At 38.3% G+C, this 24101-nt stretch overlaps 1 pseudogene; it reads right to left on the reverse strand.

The window, feature by feature from the left end:
- Positions 1–306: 306 nt before the first annotated feature.
- Positions 307–24101, reverse strand: LOC142840061 (polyadenylate-binding protein 2 pseudogene; annotated as a pseudogene).

The following is a 24101-nucleotide window of genomic DNA, read 5'->3' on the forward strand; positions in this document are numbered from 1 at the left end:
AAGCTGAACAGATTGGTGCCCTCCAGAGCTCTGGTTGAAAAAATGCCCTCCAACCACCCATGCCCACCTTCCCTTGAGCAGGCCCAAAGAGAATGAGGTGGATCAGGCAAACAGGGAGCAGGTTGCACATTTGAGAAGTGTCTATATTGAATCTCCAGAGGGAACATGTCACCACTGCCCCAGTCCCTGGGCCTGGCCTACTACACAGAGTAGGTCCCTCCTCACTTAGTTATGGGATTCTCTCCCTTCCACAGTATATCTTTTTTAAAAAATATTTTTCCATCTTCTGTTTTTATTTCTTTTCTTTTAACTCTTTTTTTTTTGATCCCAGAATCAAGACTGTGAGCTGCTGTAATTGGCAGTTCATGCACAGTATTGGGCACATTGGAAACCCATCTGTTGTGCTGATGGGAATCACCTTGATCTGTCTCCCTCTAAACTGGGAATCATCTAAAGCCAGGGAAGTTCTCACTGACTCTTTGTCTAAGAATTCTATATATACAAACCCTTTGGCAGGGCCACTGAATTTGACACAGACTGTAGTAACACGGTTGACTGGACCACATCCATGAAAGTGAGCTTACAGCTCTTCTGCTGTTGCACCATGGTCCACATTGCCAACATAGATGGAACTGGCATCAGCCTCCATCTTCTCCTCAAGAGATGAGATCACTGAGCCAGCATTACTTGGGGTTGTACTCTTCTTCATCTGCTTCTCTACCTCATTTTGTAGCTCCTTTAACTTCTCATCCTCTTCCTCTATCTCCCTGACTCCCTGAAGCTTTGATCACTTCTAGCTCTGGGCCCTCAATATCTGGGACCTATCCGTGGGGTTCACCTTAAGTAGTATTTGCTCTTCCTGCTTCTGGCTGCCAGGGAGTCCCCAGGTGTGCCCAGAACCTGGAGAGGGGGCACAGGACCAGTGCTCTTTGGGAATGCTGTTCCCATGGTCCCCTGCACCCCTGGCTCTCTCCCTCTCAGGCTCCCCAAAGTCCCCGGGCCCACTGCTCAGGCACGAATCTCCAACCACCTGCTTCCCCCACTGCTCCTTAAATCATTTTTCTGGGTTGTTTGGGATTGGGCATCAGTGGAGCAGCATTTATCTGAAACCAGAAGAAAACACAAGGGGCTGGGGATCCATCACAATAGATCTCCTTCCTCTGTTTGCAAAGAGAGCAACTATATCATGAGGTTTCTGTCTTTGGAAGACGTATCACTAATTGGAGGTCAGAAACAACAGTTTTGTTGTTGTTTATTTTATTTTATTTATTTATTTTTTTTGGTTTTTCGAGACAGGGTTTCTCTGCGGCTTTGGAGCCTGTCCTGGAACTAGCTCTTTAGACCAGGCTGGCCTCGAACTCACAGAGATCCACCTGTCTCTGCCTCCAGAGTGCTGGGATTAAAGGCATGTGCCACCACCACCCATCCAGAAACAACAGTTTAAGTGTTACTTTGAGATAACTTTGTGAAAGTTTTGCAGTTTGTGTTCATTTAATTTCTGTACACATATAATCAAAGGTAGCTGGGTAACATTGGTGAAGACCACACTTTTCCTTGCCTAAGTTTTCTTTGGTCTTTTGATTAAAAGTTGATTATACATTTCTGCATCTGCTTTTGCCTTTTTATATCCTTCCCCTTAATTCTTTCACAAAATTGTGCACATTTTTTATTTATGTATTTTTATTTATGTAAATTTTTTATTTATGTATAATTATTTATGTATAAATTTTTATTTATGTGTATTTATGTATATTTTTATTTATATATAATTATGTATATATATGTATACTACTTTTTCTGTAATCTGACTGTAATCTAAATATATTATTGGTTATCTTTAAAATAATGGACCTTCATCAATTTTATTAAGAAAATTTCTAATTTTATCAGGTCATTATTGTGTTTTGGAAAGTTTATGTTAAAAGACTGCTTGTATTCATCTTTGATGCCTGCGTCTTTCCATTTCCAGGCATTTCTATCTTTTCCAGTTGTTGCTATCTTCATGTTTGAATCTTTGCTACTTAAGTGTTGGTATAAACAATACATAATTCCTTGAGCTTTCTGAGTGTTTCCACTGTGAATATTGGTTTGTTATCAGTTGTCCAGTTATAAATTGTTGGGCAAAGCTATTTGTATTCATTTAATGGTAAAAACTTATCATACACAACATCATAGTTTTTATAGATCGTCTTCATTAGGGTCTTATTTTTTTTTTTTATGTTTTGTTTTTTTTGTTTTTATTAATCTAAGAAAGACTTGACTTACTGGATAAAAGCTTTTTTGTGTCTGGGCAGGAGGCTCAGCACATATTCTTTTTGTGGATGACCTGAATTCAGATACCTACATGCTAGTTGATAGGATAATTGTTGAAGCCCGTGAGGGTCCAACACAGATAATTATTTGCCCTAACTGGACTGTAATGGAGTCACGAGGAAAGATCAGACGCAATTTACAGGGTCATCCTTGTAGGGCAAGATCTCTCGAAGATCTCTTTTTGTTTATTATTGAGTGGGAAAACACATTAGGCTGTCTCCTAGGCAACCAGGTGAATGGGCTTTTAGTCAGGTCCTCACCTAAGTGTATGCTAGCTGTCTAGCAGACCATAAATTAGCATCTCTATAAGACTTCCTCCAAGCCAGGCAGTGGTGGTGCATGCCTTTAATCCCAGCACTTGGGAGGCAGAGGCAGGTGGATCTTTGTGAGTTCTAGACCAGCCTGGTCTGCAAGAGCTAGTTCCAGGTGGGAACCAAAACCACCGAGAAACCCTGTTCGAAAAAGAAAAAACAACAAAAAAATAACAAAAGACTTCCTCCAAATTTCCAAGAAATAGGCACCAAACATCCTGACCAGTTTCAGCCAACACCTCTCCTCAGGAGATCTACATTTCTAACAAAAGAAGAAAGGAACTATACATTCTTGCTATTGTTATGCAGAGACAGCTTGTCTGATGAGCTACGTGATCAGCTCATACCTGGCCTATGGCTATTATGCTTGGCTGCTACACTATACAGAAATATGGGCCTACATTTAACAAATCCCTAATATTCCCAATTCAGCAACCCTCCTTTCTGTATGTCACCTGTTTGTGTTGTATGTGTCTGTGTGTGTATGATATGCTCTGTCATGCACAAACACACAAAAATATCAGTAACCATATTTTCAAAAGTGCTTGGAACTTATAGAGCAGTTGGAGTAAAGCAAGTTGCTTTACATGTACACTGTTCTTTAAAAATCTGTTCTCTTGAAATTCCATTGAAAAAGATTTTATTTCCTCACTGTGATGCAGACTTGGATTCAATCACCAATTGTAGGAAAAAGCATGGTAGTGATCCTAACAGACATCATTTTCATTATCATAGGAGAATGAGATGCTTTTAGTAATCAAAACCATTTTCTGTAAAGTAAAAATATCAGAAGACTTACAGAGAATATTGTAAATTTTGGTGAAACAGTCAACTCATTTTCTATTATTGGTAAAGGAGAGAACAGGAGCTGGGCAGTGGTGGCACACACCTTTAATCCCAGCACTTGGGAGGCAGAGGCAGGCGGATCTCTGTGAGTTCGGGACCAGCCTGGTCTACAAGAGTTAGTTCCAGGACAGGCTCCAAAACCACAGAGAAACCCTGTCTGTACTCGAAAAACCAAAAAAAAAAAGGAGGGAACAGGAGTGTACAGGATGCATGATGGCCAGTGATTTCTCGGGAATTGATTTTGATTAGAATCTTACAATACTTCTTTAAGAAACACACACATACACACACACAGACACACACACACATATATACAGGTCTTCTTTAAGAAACACACACACACATATACAATTCTTCTTTAAGAAACATATATATGTATATGTATATATATTTATGTTTGTCTCATTCCAGATGGTTGTGAGCCACCATGTGGTTGCTGGGAATTGAACTCAGGACCGTTGGAAGAGCAGGCAATGCTCTTAACCACTGAGCCATCTCTCCAGCCACTCAGAATATTTCTTATACTCTTTGGTGATAAGCAGTTCTACATTTCTCTTCTTGATCTCAGATGCTTGCTTCAAATTATTTAATTTTATTTTTTCATTTATATTTTAATAATAAAACTTGCCTGAAGATCATAAAGTAAAACAGATGCCATGGCCAGCCTTACACCACAGGCAAGGCTGACACATAGCTTTAATCCCAGTAGTCACACTAGTTTGTTGTAGAGTCAAATGCTGGTGTCTCATATCTTTAATCCTATCACTAAGGAGTTGCAGATAGGAAGTGACATGTCTGGACAGAGAGAGGAATATAAGGTGGTACGAGAGAGGAGCTGAGGATTGAGTGTTTTGTAGAAACAACATTCAGTCTGTGGACTTACAGAGATAGGATACCCCATTTAATCAGTCTAGCAAAATTCACCTAGGGCTTCCCTTGGAGGGGATGCTGAGGCTTAGTAAAAGTCAGATTAAGAGAAATGAAGACAGAATCATAGGTTAGACCTAGAGGATGAAAGGTCAATAGAAAGCAGCCTGAGTTTATTTCTCAGCCAGCATATATACTAAACATAGTCAAAAGGCAGAACAAAAAGCAGTACAGTCAGCTCCCCACCTCCCTGCACTGTGCTTGGAGGCAGCTCAAACCTGTGCATTATCTGACTCAGCTAAGCAGCTTCTAATCACTAACAAGGAGTGCCCTTGGCTGGCCTGCACTTGCCCAAATCTTAATAGAAAAAATGCACTCTTTCAGCTGGGCAAATGCTTTTTCTCTTGGCTGACGCAGATGTTATTCATATAATTTAACCTTGGTCAATTCTTGCTAATAGATGAATTTTCAATTTTCTTTTTAATATCAATGCAGATTTTTTCCACATAACTTTATAGCTTTTTGTCTGTTTATATGGTAAAAATATTGATTTTAAAATAATATCTTTCCCCTGCAGTAAAATTCCTATAGGGGAATGCATAGAGGTTAAAATGCCTAGAATGAAAACCATGAGGTGGTGGCTCATGCCTTTAATCCCAGCACTTGGATGGCAGAGGCAGGTGGAATTTGAGGCCCGCCTGGTCTACAAGAGCTACTTCCAGTAGACGTTCCAAGGCTACAGAGAAACCCTGTATCAAGAAAAATGTCTTGAATGTAATCAAACTTGAGATCCATACCATCCGTATGTGCGTCCTATAATTTTATTTCCACTAAACCAATTTTTTTCTCCACTTTAGATGACAATTTTCTTTGACTATTTAAATCTTTGTCACCTTTCATAGTTTGGTTCTAATTACTGTTTTGAATTTTTTACCCAAATAGTGGACTATAGATGGTAAATGCCTTGCAGCAATTTCCGGAAATTATTAAGATTTCACAAATAATCCCTTCTAATTTTTAAATTTAGGCCTCAAATTTTTGTAAAAGTATTTTACATGCTGAATAATTAATAGAATCTCCTTTTTGTATATTTTCAGAATATTCTGTATATTTTTAATCCCCAAGGAGACAAAGTTTGCTTTACTTCAGCAAACATTTTCTCTAAAGTATGTTCATTTGAATCATCTAATAAAATTCTGTATAATGTTGAAAACATACCTACCTTGATTATAATTTCAATTATAATAAGTAACAAACTACTAACCTGCAGTACTTTATATCCTAATTTGTTTATGATAAAACTTTGGAGGACTAGAAATTTTCATTGCATGGTTAAGTGAATGGTATTAGGTAAAATATATTGAGTAAGAATATAATATCATAGACAGTATGTTTTAACAAAAATAATGTCATGTTTGTATCAAAAGGAAGCATCCATATCTATATCAATGTAAAATGTATAAATAAGTAGTTACTTTTAAAATTAATTTCAATGATCTACCCTTTTATCTCATCATACATGCATAGGCCACTTTATTCTTTTTAGAGCAGATTCAGTAATCTACACTTTTATCCTATCATTTCATCGGGTGCCTTTTTTTAGGTGGATGTATATTTATGAGTATATAGTGGTGGAAATTGGCTATCTCCCTCTATAAATCCAAGCATGTTGTTAAAAATAATTTAGAGTTTCTGTCTCATGTCAGGAGCATGGGATCAAAAGAAAAAAGAACTCAGAAAAATTTTCAATTCTCTTATCTATTTTTGTCTCTATTGTACATGGCATTGAATATGTATGTTTGTATATGTCTATATAAATAATGCTCAAGTTTTCCACGATGAACAATGGATTTTCCTGCAGTAATTTTTAAATTTCCAGGAAGAAGATGGGGCCCCACAACAAGTCAACCTGGTTGATATCATTACATCAGGATGATAATAGCACTACTATAAGATCTGTTTTGAGTACCAGATGCTCAAGATGGTTCCATCTTAGTTAGCTGAAATGGTACCCTTTTTACAATGTTCTGGATTGACCTTCTTATAGGAAGCTCAGAAAAACATTACCAAATAGTCAGACTATTTGCAATTATACCAGACAGTAATATTGGAACTTAACCATCATTTTACTTTGACAGGATCCCAAAGAAAGAACATCGCCCCCATGACAGCTGGAAGTAATTCTAAAAGACTTTCTCTCCTCTCCCAACAAAGTTTGTCCTCAGGGTTAGGGACATCATTTAGGGGTTGGTTATAATTGTCACAGGATTGTGGGTTGGAGGGGAAATTTTATTTTTTATTTTTTTGGTGTTTTGAGACAGGGTTGCTCTGTGGTTTTTTAGCCTGTCCTGGAACTAGCTCTTATAGACCAGGCTGGTCTCAAACTGACAGAGATCCACCTGCCTCTGCCTCCCAAGTGCTGGGATTAAAGGCATGCACCACCACCGCCTGGCTGGAGGGGAAATTTTAAAGGCTCAGGGATCTCTTTTTAAAAAAAGTGCAAAAATTGGATGAAATAATAGATTAGTGTGAGCTTACACACACTAATAATAGTGAGTAATAGAGTGAATGCTTGTGAGTTATAATTTATATGCAATTTCATTTGTATAGATTCTTTTTTTTTATTTTATTTTTATTTTTTTGACTTTTCGAGACAGGGTTTCTCCGTGGCTTTTGGTTCCTATCCTGGAACTAGCACTTGTAGACCAGGCTGTCCTCAAACTCACAGAGATCCTCCTGACTCTGCCTCGCGAGTGCTGGGATTACAGGCATACGCTACCACCGCCCGGCCATTTGTATAGATTCTTATATTGATATAATGTTAAGTCATATTGAATATTATATGCATTCATGCTTCTACCTCTCCTTAAAATATTTTATATATTGATATATATTTTTCATATTGCAAAGCACATTTCTACCACTGATCAAGATACCTATACATTATTTACATTTTGAGGTCATTATCCTCATTTCTTGCAATATTATATAATGTTCTCATATGAAATCTTAGTCTTTAAGTTATAGGTATTAAAATTATAGATCAATAGTCATCTATGTTTGTCATACTTATAGTTAGAATAATCAGGTTCTTTAGATAAGTAGAGATTATATTCTGCATAGATAGGCAATCTTCAACCACTTCAAAGAACTGTAGAATATGGCATTTAACTAACTTAGAGTTCTTTTGAAGTGAGGCACTATTGCTCCTGGTAGCATGGATCTATTCCCCCAGAGAATGTTGAGCACCAAAAGCACTCCACGTGGAGCTTGTTTTTTTCTTGGCAAAACTGTCTTTTGGGCAAAAACCTGCTCATGCCTCAACTACTGAAAAGATAGATGGTGTCTGAATATGGATAAACAAGTCTGTTAAATCTTGACAAGACAGGGTAAGATGGTTTTGAAAATTTTCCTACCTCTGAAAATGATCTGTCAGTTAATCCAGGTCATAGCAAAAGTTGGTCCCTTCAATGTTGCAAATGAGACTTTGCATAATTGCCCAGGTAGCCAGTTATCTCTGTAATTTGTTGCATTTTGTTTTTTAAAAAGATTTATTTATTTATTATGTATACAACATTCCTTCCATGTATGCTTGCCAGAAGAGGGCACCAGATCTCACCATAGATGACTCTGAGCCACCATGTGGTTGCTGGCAATTGAACTTAGGACCTCTGGAAGAGCTGTCAGTGCTCTTAACCTCTGAGCCTTCTCTCCTGCCCTGTTGCACATTTTGAAAAGTTGCTTGATTGCACTTCCTGCTTACTCAAGTAATATTTCCCTTCTCAGATTCAATGGGGTTGAAAACTAGGTAGTTGTAGTTACTTTTCTCTCGTGACTTGTCCAAATTATTTATTAAACAAGAATTAAACTAGTTAGGATGGGAAAATTGTTGAATATATTGTTCTTATTGTATATAATTTTGTATTGTGCTTAAAAACTCTCTTATTTATACAAAAGGGGGAGATGCTGTAGAAAGAATTACAGCTAGTGATTTCCTGCCCATTGTGGCGTGGCATCTTATACTATACTTGCCAATGTAGAGCATGAGTTTGGCCTCTTTTCTGGCTGTGTAATTCAGATTCTGATCTCTGTTCAAGCATAAGATTCTGATTTGAGCCGGGCGATGGTGGCGCACGCCTTTAATCCCAGCACTCGGGAGGCAGAGGCAGGCGGATCTCTGTGAGTTCGAGACCAGCCTGGTCTACAAAGCTAGTTCCAGGACAGGCTCCAAAGCCACAGAGAAACCCTGTCTCGAAAAACCAAAAAAAAAAAAAAAAAAAAAAAAAAGATTCTGATTTGAGTCCATCCCTAAATAAGTATACATTTATTTCTCAATTCTGAGCTGGTGTTGTATTTCTTTAAAGCATCCTTCTTCAAGCAACATTAAATGGGAATCATTGAAATGACTAAATGCATTTTTTCCATTGTTGACCATGAACTAATAGTAACCGGGTTCACAATGTACTTGGCTGAATGAACAACCTCCCAGAAAAGATCATGTATTTGAACAAGTTTCTCTCCATAGTGGTTTTCTTTCAATTTTCTGTGGATCTTTAGTAGGAGAAGAAGCCCTTCTGTATAAAAGTCCTCATTGTATCCAATGAATCTCAATACCCTCAAGTAATTTCCTGACATTTAAATCTACTGTATTAGCTGGTCGATGATGTCGCACGCCTTTAATCCCAGCACTCGTGAGGCAGAGGCAGGCAGATCTCTGTGAGTTCGAGACCAGCCTGGTCTACCGAGCTAGCTCCAGGACAGGCTCCAAAGCCACAGAGGAACCCTGTCTGGAAAAACCAAAAAATAAAAAGAAAAATAAATCTACTGTGTTGTGCTTGACATTAATCAGCCAGCTTCCTACTTATACTGAAATGCTATTAACATCCTTATAGGCTCGATCTCTAAATCACATAAAATATAGCAGAAACAGTTGTTATTCAGTCCTCAGGAGTTTGGTAACGTGCTGTTTTAATTGTTTCGTTTGCGTATCTTAGTAACTGTGTGGCTCTCAATTCCTGTAACTAATGGGAGGCATCATTCCTGGCTCTATTTGTTTTTATGTTATTAGATGATAGTGCTAGAATGCAGGTATTTTTTATGTCAAGTATATGCTGCTGTGCTTAGCTTCATAATTTCTTGAATTTTAAAAATTGGCAGAGGGCATCACTCTGATTGCCAAGATGCCATGTATTCATAACATTAATACTGCCTGAGTATTCTGAGTCATTAACTGGAGTGAAAACAATTCTTTGTGGGAAGTTGAATAAAAGTCTTTCAGTTCTTTCTATCCCATTGTTTGTTTCATTCCGGTTTGCAATGGAAACAGTGTCTCAATGTGTATTTCCACCTCTCCTGGACCTGATTGCTTAGACTTGACTGACATTCTACTCAGAGTCAAACATTCCCGCCTCTGTTTTCTGAGTGTTGTGCTTAAAGGCACAATACTTCAATACACCCACTTTGTCCATCTTTTTTTCCTTTCTATAGTCGGTAATTTTTCATACAATATTCTCATGCACACAATGTACTTATGGTCTTTTCTGTTTTTCTCTCCCTATGAATAGATATTTCTCTTATAAGGTGGTACAAAGGGTACAGAAATAAAATTTTATCTCCTTTTAAATTTCATTCTAAAGTGACTGTCTATGTCATGGAACAAGAGTGGATAACACCAGAATAATACAACTATACTTTCAAAGAAGTATGCATTCCAATGTTGCTACTGTCATGCTTACATTGTACACATGTGTGGTATATTTTTGAAGGCAGTGACCTATGATGATGTGCATATCAACTTCAGTAAGGAAGAGTGGGATTTGCTGGATGCTTCCCAGAAGAATCTCTACAAAGATGTGATGCTGGAGACCTACAGGAACCTCACAACTATTGGTAAAAATAAATTTCTTTCATGTTTCAAAATATGATGACAACTTTTCTTTGGTTTATGTTGTTGTTTTGTGATTTGATTTAGAAAGGAGAATGAGGTGAATAACACAGTCATAGTTCTTAGGATAGTAAGCTAATTATTGCACAATTTTAAATAATATAACATACATATTCTGTTACTGTATTTTAGGATACATTAGGGAAGACCATAACACTGAAGAACATCGTCAATGGTGTAGAAGGCATGCAAGGTAATTTTCTTATGCAAGTTTATAACAATGTGCCTCTGATGAGTTTGTAATGTGTTATGACACTTTTAAACAAAACAACATTGTAAATAAGCACAGCTTTAAATGCATTGATGGTTATTAAATTCTCACAAATCCATATAGTTCAATTTCCTGTATGTGAATTCCGTTTGCAAGGCATTCATTTAAGAAAAAGTCAAGGAAGCAATGACTAAACAGATTTTACCATTAACCATGAGCGCTATATTATACATCTACCTCTCCATTTGTTTCTTGCTACTCATGACAGAAAATGTACACACATTTCAGTGATGATGAATATAGCTGCAAAACATTCTGCTAAATCAATAGCCCATGGTAAGACTTGTATTTCTCATATAGTTTTTGTGGCTGTGTTAAGTTTAATGAAAGCAGCTATTGGAATCAAGGATGTTGTGGAGAAACATTAATATCTATACCACAAGTCTGTGAGGAACAGAAAGTCAAACCATGAGGATTCAATGTGGAAATCATTTATTGACTATTCTTCCTTTCCTATATATATCATATGTTACTCTTGACACAAGAGTATGGGCATAGGGATATGGAAATATTTACCATAGCTCTCCTTAAGAACAATTAAGAAGATAAAATGTAGTTCCTATGTAGAGTATACTTGTTGAATTTGATCCAAGAATACAACGTTAATTCATTTTCTACCATCATTGTGAATACATAACCTCACATTATAAAAAAACCACGATGAGTTCTAGGTCTGTGCAAATATTTTTAGGTGTCTTAGTTCACTTAGCAAATGTATAATGATTCACAATATAGTAAAATTTATAAATGTAGTAAAGTTGGTAAAGCACTCAGTGTATGCAGTTCTCTTCAAAAATGTAAAAAAAATATAATAGAAAAATATAGGTATAGATGAAAAGGTAAACCGTGGCACAAAGGAAATTACCATCACAAATATTTTTTGAGATGCAAAATTACCCCTACTGGGTGAACAAAACATGATTTAAAACATAGTTATAAAACCATAATGTTTGATTCCTTTTTACAATTGGAAAAAATATGAAGTTAATTCATATAGATATGAGGCTTAACAGTGCATTGAATGGGGTGAAACTTTTACATGTGTAAATTATCCTTGCAGGATTGAAAGAAATCAAACTGGAGCGACATTTTCCGTATATTCTCACTGTGCTAAAGCCTTGTCTTATAACACTCATCTTCTAAGGAATGAAAAAACACATATCGGAGAAAAATGCTCTAAAATTAAGCAATGTGATAAAACCTTTGTTCATCCCAATCATCTTCAAAGGCATAAAAGAACACATACTGGAGAGAAATCCTATGAATATAATAAGTGTGGTAAAGACTTTACTCAATACAGTGTTCTTCAAACTCATAAAGGAACACATACTGGAGTGAAACTCCATGAATGTAATCAGTGTGCTAAGGCCTTTGCTGACAACAGTACTCTTCAAAAACATAAAAGAACACATTCTGGAGAGGAACCCTATGAATGTAATCAGTGTGCTAAGAACTTTGAACATCATAGTTACCTTCAATTGCATAAAAGAGCACATACTGGAGAGAAACCCTATGAATGTAATCAGTGTGGTAAGGCCTTTGCACGTCACAGTCATCTTCAATTGCATGAAAGAACACATACTGGAGAGAAACCTTATGAATGTAATCAGTGTGGTAAGCCCTTTGCACGTCATTATCAACTTCAATTGCATAAAAGAACACATACTGGAGAGAAACCTTATGAATGTAATCAGTGTGCTAAGGCCTTTGCTGAAAACAGTGCTCTTCAAAAACATAAAAGAACACATACTGGAGAGAAACCCTATGAATGTAATCACTGTGCTAAGGCCTTTGCTGACAACAGTGCTCTTCAAAAGCATAAAAGAACACATACTGGAGAGAAACCCTATGAATGTAATCACTGTACTAAGGCCTTTGCACGTCATGATCATCTTAAATTGCATATAAGAACACATACTGGAGAGAAACCCTATGAATGTAATCAGTGTGCTACGGCCTTTGCACGTCATTATTATCTTAAGTTGCATAAAAGAACACATACTGGAGAGAAACCCTATGAATGCAGTCAGTGTGGTAAGGCATTTGCCAAACTTGGTGGTCTTCAAATACATAAAGCAATACACACTGGAGAGAAACCCTATGAATGCAATCAGTGTGGCAAGGCCTTTGCACATCATAGTCTACTTCAAAGGCATAAAAGATCACATACTGGATAGAAACCCTATGAATCCAATCAGTGTGTTAAGACATTTGAATATGAAACTAGTCTTCACATTCATAAAAGAATGCACACTAGAAAGAAACCTTATGAGTGAAATCAGTGTGGTAAGGCCTTTACAGAACCCATGTACTCTTGGAAGGTATAAAATCACACCTACTGTTGAGATATTGATGAATGGAATTTGTGGTAGGAGGAGGAAGGTCATTGGTTAATCAAGAAACTTCCTTGGCCCATTTGATAGGCCAACCCTTAGGTGGGTGAAGTAGACAGAATGCCGGGAGGAAGAGGGAAGTGAAGCAGACGTCATTTCCTCTCCTGTCTGGGGAAGATGTGATGCAGCCTGCCACCAGGGCAGACATGCAGAATCTTTCCCGGTAAGCGCACCTCTTGGTGCTACACAGATTAGAAATGGGCTAAATTAATACGTGACAATTAGCCTAGAAGAGGCTAGATATAATATGGGCCAAGCAGTGTTTTAATTTATACAATTTGTGTGATGTTATTTTGGGGCATAAGCTAGCCAGGCAGCTGGGACCTAGGTGGCAGAAAGCGGCCCACAGCTCCTTCAACAGAATGGTGCCCATGTGGACAACTGCTTCCACATAAAGCCTGGAAAAGCTTGGGAAAGAATAGAGTAAAGCATGTTTTCTTGGTAGCAGCAATTTCTCCTTCTGCTTTGCTTGCTAGAGGCAAGCAAGCACTCTCATCTAAGAGAGGCTTCCTGACTGAGCTTTAGCTGCAAAACCCTGCAGCTCTTAAGAGGTCCTGCCAAGAAACACTTAAATGGTGTTGATGAAAGCCAACTGAATGCATGTTTGTTTTCAGCAGTAGCAGGAAAAAAAGTGCCATTTTTTTTTTTTTTTTTTGGTTTTTCGAGACAGGGTTTCTCTGTGGTTTTGGAGCCTCTCCTGGAACTAACTCTTGTAGACCAGGCTGGCCTCGAACTCACAGAGATCCACCTGCCTCTGCCTCCCGAGTGCTGGGATTAAAGGCGTGCGCCACCACCGCCCGGCTAAAAAGTGCCATTTTAAAATGCCCCCTTCTGGGCTGTCCTGCCAGGGCAGACTCTGACTCTTTCAGGCAGGCAGTTGACTGAGTGTGGTCTGGGAGCAGAATGCTTCAGCTTGCTTGCTGGAAGGGACCTTGAAATGCCATAGACTTGTGGCAACAAACATGGCTACAGCTGGTACCTCCACCATGAAGCTGAAAGCTAAGGCTGGATCTAGCCGCCAATGCCACGGCTTTAATCCTGCCCATATTGCTCAGTAGTTTAAAAGCTCGTGTGGTCAGAAAAAAAGAGGGAGATATATAGTAAAGAGAGATTCAAAAACAAAGAAAACCTTTAAATGATTTACAGTGTGTTAAGAATATATGCAGGCTAAAAGTTAAAGTTCTTAAAGTAAAAAACAAAAAGGAAAGAGAGTGTTTGGTTGTCGTAGTACACACCTTTAATCCCAACACTTGGGAGGCCTAGGGAGATTGACTTCTGTGACTTCAAGGTGTGGTAGCACACACCTTTAATCCCAATGCCTGGGAGGCAGAGACAGGCAGATCTCTGAGAGTTCAAGGACAGCCTTGTCTACAGAGTTATTCCAGGACAAAGATATACAGAGAATATAAAATAAAAGTAAAAATAAATGAAATAGAGGTTAAAGTAAAACCGCACAAAGATGGAAAATACACAGAGAATCTTGATACTCTACGCTATTGTGCTCTTTGAATTGTTTTAATGGTGAGGAAAGAGCAACATCTGCTAAAAGATAATTGTTTATAAATGCTGGTGAACTAATCCAAGATAGATATTTTGAAAATACCTTGACCTCAGAATTTGGATCTAAGGATATGATACTTTGGAAAAGAGATTCTTCTTTTGTTTTCACAGGATTAGACCATATGGATTGCTTCTATTCTAATATGGTATAATAGACCGCGACCTTCTGAAAGGTTGCTGTGAACACCTTCAGAAAATTAATTATCTGCAAACTGAGACAAATCTAGCACACAGGTTATACCCTCAAAGACCTGATTAACAGCGCCCCTATACAGCAGGAATCAGTTTGGAGAGAAATAACTACGCCCATATACCCAAATATTGTTTATAAATGTTTTTTTACATATAAAGGGTGATATAATATAGATATAAATAATTTGGATTGAAATGAATCTTGCTTTACTGATACTAATTTAAGGTCAATTTTGTTATTTGTGTATATATTTCTGATATTGATTAAGGTATTGTGATTGTGTAGTTTATTTAAAAATGTAATGTATATAGGTTGTTAATAGATATTCATCTATAATAGTCAAGTTTGTAGTCATGTTAGATTTTTTAGATGTGCATAGATATATTTTAGATAGGCATTCTTCATATCTTTCAAAGACTGCAGCATATGGCATTTAAAATATTTTAATAACTTAGGGTTTTGCATGGCAATGAGACACATCTGCTCCTGGCAACATCAGCTGCTTCAAGAGGAAAGTGGGCATCGAAGAGGCTCCTTATGGAGTTTGATAGCCATTTGGGCAAGAAACTGCTCTTGCCTGGACTACTGCATAAACTGGACACAGAAAATCCTCAGAGAGAGGACTGCTGAACTTGCCTAAAGGTGAGATGATCATTCGGAGTTCCTGATTCATGAAAGAGTCTGTGAGACATTCTGCAGGACACAGCAGATAGTGACTGAATTGCCTTTGAAATTTCCTGCTTCATTGAAATGTCTGCTGGAAACTATGGCACTGTAGGCCGAAGATGGATGCCCCAACTGTACAGAGAAACTTTGGGTGACTGTCCAGGAAGTGAGATGTCTCTGTGATTTCTAGAGTTTTCTAAGTTGCTTATTTCTCACCGTCCAGCTAATATTGTATATTTCTGGAGTCTTTCATGGAGTTGAAGAATAGTTATAGTTTTCCTTAGTTATGATAAAGATAAAATAGATGTAAATATTGTAATTCTTAATTGTAACTGTTTTGTTATATGTAATTTTACCATGTTAAAGTGAAAGCCTTTCCTACTTGTTTAAACAGATAAAGGGGAAATGATGGAGGAAGGTCATTGATTAATAGAGGATCTTCCTTGGCCCCTTTTGAGGCCAGCTGTGGCCGGCAGCTCCTTGAATCATCTCCAAATACATAATATGAGCCTACCTGTGGAGAAACTCTGAAGTTAATGTCTTTATTCTTCAAAAACATGAGAAAACATCATACTGTAGTGAAACTCTATAAACTAATTCAGTGTCATATTGTTTTTGCTTCATATGAGGGTAAGACTTTGTGTGTAATCAATCTGATAAAGCTTGTGCATATTATCATAATGTTTTGGACCTGAGGAAAAAGCTAGGGGCTCATTTTAAATTATTCTTTAAGATCTTAAGCCACTTACAGTCAGTTAACCAAAAGCAGCTATTGTGTAGAGAAAAATTTGATACTGTCCACAATCTGTTTAAGCATCATGATACCTCTATTTATTCAATTTTAAACCAGGATTGTATTTCATAAAACCTTTTATGAAGTATTATGGGTTACAGCAAGGGTATTCTAACATTGGGCCTGAAACCAGAGCCAAAGAAAAGCACCTTATCACTGAATCTAGAACTCGGTAAAAAAAATGTCCCTGAAGACAGCCAAAACATTAAAAAACGGCCTGTGAAAGAAACCCAATTTGGCTCTCAAACCAGAACCATAAAATCATAAAATTCAATGATGTTTTTAAGCCCAAAGGATACCATTAACTGAAATATGAGAGGCTTGAAGAGTCAAATCTCTCATACGTTTACTTGTATGTTTTGTTTAAAAGTTCCCTTAGAAGTTGGGGTATAATTATGGTTATCAGAAGATTGGGAATGGTCATCAGGAAGGTAGATAGAAGGTGGTTACAAGGAATATTTTTTGAAAAAGTTGGCTAGAATTAATATATTATGGAAATATCACCATTAACCATAGCCAGAAATAATATAAAATATTATGAAATAACTTACTAAAGAAGTGAAAGTACTGTAGGAAATGAACATTAAAACTTTGAAGAAAACAACTGAAGAAGACACCGGAGAATGGGTAGATGTCCCTTGCCCCTGTTAGGTAGAAATCAAGATAGTATAAATGAAAACCTTTCCAAAAACAATCTACAGGTTCAATGCCATTCCCATGTAAACATCAGAAAAATTCTTCACAGACCTCAAAATAAAAATACTCAACTTCATATAGTAAGGCAAAAAAAATGCAGGATATGCAAAACAACTGTATGCAAAAAATAATTTCTGGAGTCATCACATTCCCTGACTTAAATCTACTACAGAGCTACAGTACTGAAAAGAGCCTGGTATTGGCACAAAAACAGACAGGAGGACCAATGGAACTGATTCTAAGAATCGGATATCAATCCACTCACCTACTACACCTGAATTTTGTCAAAGAACCAAAAAAATATATGATGGAAAAAGAAAGCATGTTCAACATGATGCTGGCATAACTGAATATCAATGTGAAGAAGAATGAAAGTAGATCCACATCTATCATCATGAATAAAACTCAAGTCCAAATGGATCAAAGACCATAGCAGAAAGCCAAACACACTAAGCCACATAAAAGACATAGGAAGTATACTTGAACACACTGGCAAAAGAGACCACTTTCAAATTATAACCCCAGCAGCACAGACACTGAGAGAAATAATTAATAAATGAGACCTTTTGAAACAAAAGTTTCTGTGAACCAAAGACATGATCAGAAATACAAAAAAGGCAGCCTATAGTATGGGAAAATATCTTCACCTACCCCACATTGGACAGAGGACTGATCTTTAAAACATAAAGAAATAAAAGAAATAGTCATCAAAAGAATAAATTATCCAATATTAAATGGAGTACAGACATAAACAACTTTCAACTTATAAATCTAAAATTACTGAGAGACACTTAGTGATATTTCCAAACTCCTTAGCGATTAGAGAAATGAAAATCAGAACAACTCTGACATTCCCTCATATCTGTAATAATAGCCAAAATCAAAAACATTGGTGACAACTTAATGTGGAGAGGATGTGGGGTTAAGGGAACACTCCTCCATTGCTGATGGGGGTGCAAACTGAGTCAGCCACTTTGATATGGTGTTTTCTCAGAAAATTAGAAAGCCAACTGCCTGGTTGTGAGGCATGCCTTTAATCCCTGCACTTGGGAGGCAGAGACAGGCCCCTCTGACTTCAAGGCCAGCCTGGTCTACAAGAGCTAGTTCCAGGACAGGCTCCAAATTTACAGAGAAACTGTGTCTTGGAAAACCAAAAATTATAAAGTAAGAAAATTAGGAAACAACCTATCTAAAAACCCAGCAATACCACTTTTGATATGTACCTAATGGGTACTCAGGCATACTACAAGGACTAGTGGTCAACTATGTTCACAGCAATATTATTTGTTCACAGCCAGAACCTAAAAACATCCCTTCCACTGAAGAATGGACAAAGAAATTAACATGGATAAAGACAATTATATCTTCAAATTTATGGGCAAATTTTTGGATCTAGAAAAGATAAGAGTGAGTTAACCCAGACCCAGAAAGAAAAATATAAATGTACTCACTCCTAAGTGGCGTTTAAATATAAAACAGAGGACAACCAGTCTACAATTCTCAAAGAACATAGACAACAAAATGGAAACAAAGAGATATACATAAATCTATTCTATATAGACTTAGACAAAGACAAGATCTTAGTAAATTGGGAACGTGTGGATCATGGGAAAGGGAAAGGGGACTGGAAGGGAGAGTAGTTGAATAAAAGATAGTTAAAAAATCCTTGGTAAACAGCAGTTCATGGGTGAATTATACAAAGTACAAAATGAATAGCTGAAATATGCTTAATTTTGTAGCTGAATAAAATAATTCCTCTTTCCAAGGCAAACTGATTTGTGACATTTAAGTAAAAGCAATCCACATATATTTTCCAAAAGAAAATTGAAGGTGTATACCATATCTCCCCGTGTTTTCAAACCTATGATCACACACACATGAGAGAGAGAAGTGTTTGATTTTACTTAATATAGCTGCATTCATTCTAAATCCACCATTAAACACTGAGTTCATGTTTTAATTATGAATTTTGATGGTTGTACAAGTCATAGTGACAGACCCTGAACTATGTGAGTACTAATTGAATCTTTAACTTTTGAAAATACCAAGTTAGAGTATAAGAATATCTTGGGCTTTTATAGGTCAGTTGAGCACCTACTGGGCAATGGATCTTTTTTTTAAAAAAATATTTTTATGGTATATTTAAGTTTATTTTTATGTGTGAAGGTGTCAGATCCCCTGCAACTGGATCTTCAGACAGTTGTGAGCTACCATGTGGGTGCTGGGAATTGAACCCAGGTCCTCTGGAAGAGCAGTCAGTGCTCTTAACCACTGAGCCATATCTCCAGCCCCAGGGCAACGGATGTTGTATCCAATGAATCTAGCAGCCAGAATCAAGAGCTGAATTGAAGAAAGTGACCACACAGTTTACAGATTGATTTATAATGTACGAGACCATGCCCAAGTGGAGTGGTATCTTACAGGCTATTGACGGAAGAAGCTCTCCCAGCACCTAACCCTTTTGCTTAAATAAGAAATTCCAAACTTGGCAGGGTGGTGGTGGCGCACGCCTTTAATCCCAGCACTTGGGAGGCAGAGGCAGGGGGATCTCTGTGAGTTCGAGGTCAGCCTGGTCTACAAGAGCTATTTCCAGGACAGGCTCGAAAGCTACAGAGAAACCCTGTCTCGAAAAACCAAAAAAAAAAAAAAAGAAAGAAAAAAAAAAGAAATTCCAAACTCAATACAAAACTATGTATACAAGCCGGGCGGTGTTGGCGCATGCCTTTAATCCCAGCACTCGGGAGGCAGAGGCAGTCGGATCTAAGTGAGTTCGAGACCAGCCTGGTCTACAGAGCTAGTTCCAGGACAGGCTCCAAAGCCACAGAGAAACCCTGTCTCGAAAAAACCAAAAAAAAAAAAACTATGTATACAAGAAACAGATGTCAAATATAAAGTTAGAGTTATAAGCATAATCAATATTAAGGAAGGAATATATACTAATGTTTTGATAAGCATTCTATCCTAAGGAATTCATGTCTTGTAGAAATGGCTTGGCTAGATCACAAGAGGATGATTAGTAAGTATGTTTATCTTATCTTCAACCCCATCAAAGGCCTGAGAAGAGCATTAATATTACTTGAGTAGGCAGGTAGTGAAGTCCAGCAGCCCGCAAAAAGTGTAGTAGATGACAGAGACAACTGACTGCCTGAGCAATCAACTAAAGTCTCATTACAATGTTGAAGATTAAGACTTCCTATCAGAATATAAAAAATCTTTAATCAGCTATGCAGTAAAGCAGGAAAATGATATCAAAATATAAACCATGTATAAGTATCTTGATCAGAGGTAGAATGATATAATGCAATATGATAAATATCTCATAAAATTGTGTCAATAAACAAAATGTTTTAAACAGAGGTACAATCATGCATAGATACAATCTGACAAAATAACTTTGCATAGGTGTTACAAACATTCTAAACAAAAATAGAAATATTCTATATGATAAGTATAATTTGAATTTGTATCAAAGAAAAGTCTATACCAATGTAAATTATCCATAAATAATAGTTCACAAGTATTCCTTCTATTACAAACTATTATTAGTAGTGTGAGTAAGTAATCTACCTATTATCCCATTCAATTTTCCATCTTTTTTTGGGATCTCTGGGTATACATAATTTCACCCAAGCCTATATGAGTAATAATCAACTCTTAAATGTTGTCCCTGACCATGAAGACAAACTTTTTTGGGAGAGGGGATGGCATCTTCTAGAATTGCTTCCAGATGTCATGGGGGCGATGTTCTTTCTATGGGATATTATAAAAGTAAAATGATTTCTAAGTATTTGATAGGGTTGTTCTGAAGTTCTAATTTGGAATTGTGGCCAGAACATTGTAAGAAGGTGCACCATATCTGTAGCTTGTACCCATAAGTCTGTCTCATGGTGCTATTAGCATCATGCTTTCATATCAATCAGGTAGAGACATTGTGGGGCCCCAATGTCTTCTTCTTGGAAGCTGTTCATTGTTGAAAATGTAAACATTATTCATGTAGACATATTTTTAGTGAAATATAAGATATAGACAAAATGGGCATGAAGGAAAGTATAATGTTCCTTTAAAATCTATCTTCTTTCTGTCCCATACGAGAAGGCTGTTGATATGAGACAGAAGTTTAGAGTTATTCTTTTAACGTTCTGCTTGGATTTAGAGAAGGATTGACACTGTCTAATTCTAAAACCATTTCTGATTCTGAAGTGGAGATGTAAATACAAAGGAGACATCTTCTAAAGCTGTAGCCCATACAAAGCACCTAACAGATTATCTCTCTGGGGGTGGGCTCACTCACAGGCTTATAGGTCAGTAGCTGCCCCCTTCCTGAGACAGAAAGCATGTGGTGTGTGCAAACAGAACCAGAAGAGACAGATCAACTACAAGTGTAGGAAAAATGAAAATATTCCAGATAGTGAGAACAGTGCAAGCCATGGCTTAGAGGCTGCAGCAAAGTCAGCAGGATCTTTAGAGCCATTCATCCCTGTGCCAGTAGAGCAGCAACAGCACACATCTGTCCTAAGCCAGAAACTCTGGTGGGCAAACACACTGTGTTTTGAGAGTCTTCCAAATAATTCCAGTATGTGAGTAAGTTTTAGGACCTCTGATCCAGGCTACCAGCTCTCAAATGCTATTTGCAGGGCTCTTCTTGGGCATAGGACCAGAGGTGAAGTGGATATATGTTCTGATAAGTTTGTAAGTGCATAATCTACATTGCTTTTGGAGAGTCACCAATAAACATTAGCCATTTAGAGGTTTCAAGAAGTCCTACAGTAAAGACCTTTATTTCTCATTCACCTTTGGATCTCTGTGATTCTGCCTATTCATACTTCCATAAATACCCCCTTAGGGATATTATCCTCACTATTCACATGGATGCGATGTAACCCACAGAAAATGAGAAGACTGTCCCAAAGTCACAGAACCTGTATCCATGTTGGAAAAGACCTTAACAATTTTTCTGTTCTCAATAACCTGCATCCTCTGTCCTTCCACTCTACTTTGTACCCAGGCATAACTCTGTGTTATGTAGTGCCAATATCTCGGTGGAGACCTCCAAATGCCACGCCCCACGCCCCTGTGTCTGCGCTCTGTGCGCTGGCACGCAGTTCACTAGCGTTGGGCAAGGGGACTGGAGGTTAAAATACACAGACACATACAGAGAGACAGTGACACAGGTCATCCTTGAATTCCCCAAGAATGCCCCCTTTATTGTGTTCAGGGGCAGATTATATAGAGATAGCCACGCCCCAGCTAAACCCACCAAAAACCATCCTCCTGCCATCAGGAACTCCTGAAGTTCTCATGCTCAGAGCAGCTGTAGGCACTCAGATCAGGGGATTACAAGAAATTCAGGATCTGGGGTCTCACAGAGCTGGAATGTGGAGGCGCGGTGGGGCGGAACAGTTGGCTCTGACCCCGTCGGGATGGGGTAGATTCCATCCAGGCCGGTTGCCCCGGGCTGGGACAGAGGTCCAGGCCAACAGGCCTTGTGGCATTTGTGCTGAGCTTCTGTGCCCTGAGGCCCACGCTGGAAGTGGGCCTAGTGTTCTTGCCTCATCAGTCCTCGAGGCTGGTCCCAGGGTTTGCATGTGTCGCAGCCCCTCAGCGGCCGCTGCTTGGAGCCGCCTCAGCTCACAGTCCACTGCAACATTTCAGAAGGTCTCAGGGATTCAAACCATATGAATATCGAATAAATGCTTAGGCTCTTTTTGTCTGTGGAGACAAAAACAAAACCTCTTTTCCAAAACATCAAATTCTTAAGCTCATATTTTAAAGTCAAGATACATTTCTTAGAAGTTCCTAGAATCAAATGTCTTTCTCCAGTCCAGAACACAAAAGACAACACAATCAACATATCATACATCTGTACACATTTATCTTTTTAAGCTATATACATTATCTATTCCCAATACATAGGTCCCCTCTGGCTGGGGAAAACCCTGTTTGCTTACCTCTCTTTCTTGGTTGGTTCCACTTGCTGCCAAACTGAGTGAAGGATGTCAAGATTAACCCATATATCCCAATCCACCCTCACCTTCTGAGGGTGACCTCTCAGCGTTCCCTAGTTCCCAATATCTCAGCTAGGACCTCCAATTGATGAAATCTCGGTGGAAGACTTCCAATTGCCACACACCCAGTAACTGAGCTAGTTCCGGGACAGGCACCAAAGGTACAGAGAAACCCTGTCTCGAAGAAAAGAAAAAGACTTAAGTCTTGGTTAGGTTCATTCATTCACAACTATAATACCAGCATTTGTGAAGTTAAGGCAGATTGATGGTTAAATTAATGTCATCTTGGACTACATAGTATGACCAGTACCAAGAAAATAAATAGATACTAGACTTTAGTATTGCCCTTCTTGATGTGTCCTCAGTGGGGCGCTGGGAGTACCATTTTAAGTACTATTTAAGAGTGCATCATATCCTGGGTGACAGTCACAAATGGCTCCTCACTGCTTTCAAGATGAAAAAGATGCTCATCAGCAGGACCTCACAGCTGCCTGCATGCCTGCCTAGATCCCAGATTTCTCCTACACTTTCACAGTCACACACAATTGACAAATGTGTGTTTCGATCTTCCTTAAACTCTCTACCTCACAAACACTTGTGTTCTTCTTGTGAGGCAGTTGTTATCAGCACTCATTCAAGAGCAGTTGAACCCTCTTTTCCTTTAGGCTCAAAGCCATTTTCTCCTCTCATTATCTCCCTCCTGTGTCCTTGGTTTCTAATATTTTGTTTTGCTCATTCCTTCTTTATTTCCTTCTTTTTTTATTTTTCCATTCAAATATTTACACTTCCTTCCCTCCTCCCAATCCCCTCCCACTACCCAATCTACCTCCTTCCTCCCTCTCCCTGCTTGAGAGTGGGCAGGGAACCCTGTCCTGTGGGAAGTCCAAGCCCCCCCCCCCCACACACATCCAGGCCTAGGGAGCTGTGCATCCAAATAGACTAGGGTCCCAAAAAGCCAGAACATGCCATAAAACAAGTCCCAGTGCCTTTAACAATGGCTTCTCAGTCAGCCCCCATTGTCAGCCACATTCAGAGAGTCTGGTTTGATCACGTGCTCATTCATACCCAGTCCACCTGGATTTGGTGAGCTCCCATTAGAACAGGCACACTGTCTCAGTGGGTGGACCAAACCCTCGAGGTCCTGAAATCTTTGCTCATGTTCTCCCTCCTTCTGCACTTCAACTGGACCTTGGGAGCGCAGTCCGTTGTTCTGATGAGGGTCTCTGTCTCTATCTCCATCCAT

This window comes from Microtus pennsylvanicus, chromosome 22 (genome assembly GCF_037038515.1).
Source record: "Microtus pennsylvanicus isolate mMicPen1 chromosome 22, mMicPen1.hap1, whole genome shotgun sequence".
NCBI classification, from domain to species: Eukaryota; Metazoa; Chordata; class Mammalia; order Rodentia; family Cricetidae; genus Microtus; species Microtus pennsylvanicus.